Source organism: Cebus imitator, unplaced genomic scaffold, assembly GCF_001604975.1.
Source record: "Cebus imitator isolate Cc_AM_T3 unplaced genomic scaffold, Cebus_imitator-1.0 Scaffold56, whole genome shotgun sequence".
NCBI classification, from domain to species: domain Eukaryota; kingdom Metazoa; phylum Chordata; class Mammalia; order Primates; family Cebidae; genus Cebus; species Cebus imitator.
In genome coordinates, this window is record NW_016107371.1 from 4,988,116 (window position 1) to 4,993,777 (window position 5,662).

The 5,662-nt window shown below is 31.4% G+C and overlaps 1 non-coding gene across 1 annotated transcript; it reads right to left on the bottom strand.

Annotated features, from left to right (window-relative positions):
- Positions 1-5,060: 5,060 nt before the first annotated feature.
- LOC119471323 lies at positions 5,061-5,201 on the bottom strand. Its single transcript, XR_005200354.1, has one exon. It is a non-coding gene; the product is annotated as a U4 spliceosomal RNA (small nuclear RNA).
- Positions 5,202-5,662: the final 461 nt, after the last annotated feature.

A 5,662-nucleotide genomic window follows, 5' to 3' on the forward strand; every position in this document is an offset into this window, starting at 1 on the left:
AAATCTGACTTGAATCCCAGTGCTGTTGTTTATTATGTGTATCACCCTAGAAATATACCTGTATTTGATCATTTGGATTCTCAATCTTCTCACTGAAAAAGAACACAATTAGTGCTCACTTCATAGGATTGTTACGAGAAGTAAATGAGAATACATGTAAAACAAAAGCACAGCATCTAACACACAAAAAGCCACTCAAATATTAGATTTTATTATTTTAATCTGCACAATGTTCTAGAGTTTACAAATACTTTTATTTTAACCTATTATTTTGTTGTTCAAAAACATGAGAGGGCATTATTCTTTTTAGTCATTATATTTACTTATTTATTTTTGCATAGGCAATATAAAACTGCAGGAAAATTATAACATGAAGACTCCTTCATATTTTCCTTAATATTTAAATAAATGCAAACATAGATTCCTATTTCTATGTTTCATAGATTTCTACTTCCTATTTCCCCTTTTTGTACAAATGATTGCATCTTACATCACTTACATTTCACATAATTTATCTTGTAAATATTTTCATAAAAGCACATAAAATTGGAAATAAACGTGTTAATTATGTGCAGGGTTTCTATTCTAACTGCTTTATGTATTTTAACAGCCTTAATCTTTTCTGTCAAACCCTCTGAGATGGTACTCTTGTTAGCCTCATTTCAAAGGTGAGTACCCTGAGGCTTAGAGACTGTTTGCAAGCTGCCCAGGGTTGTACACACATTCAAATGACAGAAACACGATTTGATCTTATGTTGTCAATATTCCTATCTTCCTCTTCTTTAAAAAATTGTATAGTCTTCCATTTTATGCTTTCACCAGGATATATTCAATCAGTTTCATGCTGATGGGTAGTTTTTTTTTTTCTCTTTGCGATCACTAACAACATGGGAATGAATACCATTTTATGTCAGTCACTTTAAACACGTCAGTTTATTTTTGTAGAATAAATTTCTACGAATGAAACTATTAGATCAAAAATTTTAATTTGTAATTTTGATAGATTTTACTAAATATTCTTTCATATAATATGTTTGTATTCCACCAGTATTAAAAAAGCATCTATATACCACAATTTTCTCACAGAAGTGGGTCAGCAAACTTTCAAGTTTTTACCTATTTAGGAGGCAAAAATGGTATTACATAATTTTTCAGCATTTCTTTTTTAATAAATGAGTTTGAGCACTTTAAAAATATTGTGCAAGTTTTTGTATTTTCTGTCTTCGGAACCCTCTGTTTTTAGTCTATTTTTTGGTTGATATGTTAATCTTCTGTGAAGTAATTTTTGAGTTCTTTTTACATTAGAAAAAATTGTTTACTATCTGGATATGAAGTACAAAAGTTTTTTATCTCTTTGTTATTTTGTTTTGGTTTTACTTACTGTTTTGCTATGCAGAAATGTTTTACTCTTGTGTAGAAAATAATTTTTTCTTTCATGGCATCTGTATTTCAAACCATAGTTCAAAAGCCCTTTACTACCCCAGGCACACAAACTAATTAATTCATATAACATATATGGTTTATGTTTTAGATTTAAATTTTTAATTCATTTGGAATTTTGCTGGTGTGTCCTGAGAAGTATGGGTTCAAGTGTTTTTTTTAGAAAGCTGTCCAATTCTGCCAACAATATTTACTGGGTTAAGCACTGATTTTTTTGATTTTAGATGTTGTTTTCATATGCTAAACTTAAGTATGTTTTCTGATGTTTTTGCTCTGTGTCACATTGTGTTAATTACAGGATGTATATGATTTTTAATATGCAACATGACTAATTTATTGTCTTTTTATTATTTGTACTTATTTTCCAATAAAAATTTAGAATTAGTTCTAGTTAAAAAAAAATGGTGATTTTTTTGAGATCATATTATATGTTTATTAGAACCTTATTTTATTATATTGTATATATTCAAAGTGATCTTTTGTAGAATTCGGAATTTATTCATATGCCTTTAATATTTCTTAACTTTATTTCTAGCTATTTTATCTTTTTTTTTGCTATTGCAAATTATTTTTTCAATTGTATTTTCTAACAGTTTATGCTAATAATTTATGTCATTACCAAAATTATACTTACATCAAGTTCATACTATTTTTGTATATTCAATATTTTATCACCTAATTCAAATACCATATTGCATGTATTAAACTAGATGTTTTTAACTAGATGTTTTAAACTAGATGTTTGGCATGTTGTGGCTCACACCTTGTAATCCTAGCACTTTAGGGAGCTGAGGTGGGAGGACACATTGAGGCCAGGAGCTGGAAAGCAACCTGGTTAACTTAGTGAGACCCCAACTCTACAAAAAAATTAAGAAATTAGCCAGACATTGTGGCACATGCCTGTAGTTCTAGCTACTTGGAAGGCTGAGGCAGGAGGATCACTTGAACCCAGGAGGTTGAGGCTGCAGTGAACTATGATAGTGCTACTGTAGTCTAGCCTAAGCGAGAGCAAAACCCAATCTCAGAAAAAGTCCCATATTTTTGTGGTTTATTAGATGATACAATCAGCATATACTGATAGTATGAAAATCAGAAATAATGAATTCAGACTTACAATTTTCTTTTGTCTAATTTTATTATCTAGTAATTCTCGAACAACGTTAAATAATAATGTGGATAGAGGATAATCTTGTTTGTTTTTTACTTTAGTGGAGAAATATCTGGTATTTGCCATTAAGAACACTGGTCTTTGGATTGAGATAGTTATGCTAAGGAAAAGTCTGAATTTTAGAACTAATTAACTGCTTTTGCCAAGAATTTTTATTGAGTGTTGTCAAATAACTTTACAACCTCTATTGACATGATCAAATAATTGTTTTTCATCTGTGATATGATTAATATATTACTTAATATTGGACTATTTCTATACTATTAGAACAAATAAATCTTGCCTTTTCAAGATGTATTATTTTTTAACATGCTGCTAGATTCTGCTTTCTCATTTAGAATTTTTTCATTGATAGGCATAAGTGATATTGGTCTGTAGTCTCTTTTTGAAGACTAACATCATCACACATTGATATATTCAGTTTGTAAAATTATTTCACAATTTTTCCTTCTCTTACCAGTCTGTGAAGCAGTCTAGTAACATTTCAATTTTGGCTCATGGAAGGTTTGGTAAAATTTCTCTGTGAAGCCTCCTGACCTTCTAATTTGGTGGAGTACTCTGACAAATTGATCTACAGGGATTTGTCTGTTAAAATGTTCTAATTCTTGATAATATTAAATACCTAATGTAGATAACAGGGGTACAGATGCAAGAAATCAACAAGGCATGTGCATACCTATGTAACAAACCTGCATATCCTGCATATGTACTCCAGAACTGAAATATATATATATATATATATACACATATATATACGAAACCAAAAGCAATGCAAAAAAAAGTTCTAATTAAGAATCTCTTTTTGTAAATTCATAATTCACCAGAAAATTATATGTATTTATCCTTGTTTTCCAATTTACTTTGGATATGTAAAGTTTATGTAAAGTTTCTTAATGATTCATTAAAATTTGAAGTATCATTATTAACAGCATACCTGAAGCCAGAAAACTGAATTTGGTACAATACTGAAGTCCAATTTACATAATTAGGAGATAGAACCAGGCCTTTTGACTCATTTTGGCTCCCTTTCTCTGAACCTCATTGCACGTTCCTCCCTATCCACCGTCTCAGCCCCACCCACCATTTTCCAGCTGCCTGACAATGCAGGGCACTGACATGTAAAGTTGTTGCCAGGTGCTGATAAGAGTCCCATTAAAATATTGTTTCTTTTGCTATTACAGCATTATTTGTCCTGTCAAATTTCCTCACTGAAGATAAATTCTGGCCATCCTTTATTAAATTAAGCAGCCTCAATGTAACTAAGGGGACACTGATCAAAATGACATCCTGTCATGTATGAAGGAATTGATTTCTTCTTTAAAATTAAAAAAAAAAAACACAAATTAGACTCTGTTGCTTTGTTGCAACCTTTGCAATGGAGTAACTGCAGGTAGAGAGTACAACTCAATACAACCAGCTAAAGATCTACTTAAGAAAAAGCATCTCGCAGAAACATTTGCGAGCTCATGTTATTCTTCACCCAGAGTGGAAGGGTGTATTGCAATTGAATTCTGATTAAAAATAATAAATATAACCAGTATATTATTTAGAGGAGACAGTCTTGGAAACACGACAGTTTATGGCATGGATTTTGACATATCAATTTATTTTAGTTTTTAGACTGACAAAAAAAATGATTCCACTGAGAAAAGCATAATTGAGTATCTTTTGTAAGTATAATAAAATGACCAATTCTGCTCCACTGTTAGTGCCAGGCAATTTCTAATCCTGCAACCAAGAACACAGAGCACAGAACACAGTATTGTCTCTTATGAACCTGAACTTGCCATCATTCATCATGGGCTTAACTTATGAAGCTGAATAAATGACACCAGAGGGAGTCTACAGTGTCTCTCCAACTCCACTGTACACTACTCCTGCTTGTTTACTAAGCTTCAGCCACTCTGGCTGACTTTTCAGTTCCTTTTACGTATTCAATTTTACCTGCCTCAGGACCTCTGTCTTGGCTGTCTTTCTCTCATTGGGGTAAGCTTTTTAAAGATCTCTGTATGGTTGGCTCTTTGTCATAATTCAGATCTCAGCTAAAATGCCACCTTCTCAGAGATGTGTTCCCCAACCACATTCATTATTGTCCTGAATAAAAAAATAAGTGACAATAATCTACACTGGGCATTGGACCCCTGAAGAGTATTTAAGGTCAAGGTAAAGGAAGTTTTAAATACAGAGGTTTTTTTAAAGTCCCTGGTTTTATAATGTGTTTGAAATGAGAATGGTTTACAATTGAAAGAGTCCATTTCAAATGGCCTTAACGAAAGTACTGGGTTCTTTCATAAAAATTAATCTCATAAAAGTTTAGTATTTTAAAGCATCAATTTAAAAGGCTTGTATAAGACAGAACAAATTTGTTTTTAATTTACAACTTTCATGTTTTATCATTGACATTACAAGTGTTTCTACATTCATACTGCATTACATTTTTTTTTTAATTCAGTCTCTATAGAGATTGTCAAAAATTGCCAATGCTGACCATATCTCAAGTCGTCATGGCGGGGTTTTGGGAAAAGTTTTCAAACAGCAATAATCGCACCTCGGATAAAACTCATTGGCTACGATACTACCACTGTGCAAACCTGCATTACATTTTTCATGTATTATACAATCTTGCATTAGAAATTCACCTCACTCATCTGCAGAGATGTTGATGAAGACTTCAGAAGGCATCTTATTCATCTAAATATGATCCAATCAGGCAAAAGATTGCATCATATCTATACGTAGTATTAGCTTTTCTACTAGAATATAAACTACATTATAAAGATCATGCATTTTGGTCAATTAATAATCCTAGTGCCACAAAAATTATGACATGCCATAAAAGTATGATAGGGGTATCATCCATAATATTGTTGTTTTATAATAGAAATAAGAAATACATACATAAAAGAATTAATGACTTAGATAGCCTGACATTTAGAAATAAATACTAATAACATTAGAGAAGTTGTCATAAGAAAACGTTTTAATTGTGTAAAGAACAAAATCCTGGACTGAGGAGGAAACAACATGGGTTAAACTTATCAGAGAAAATTTCGA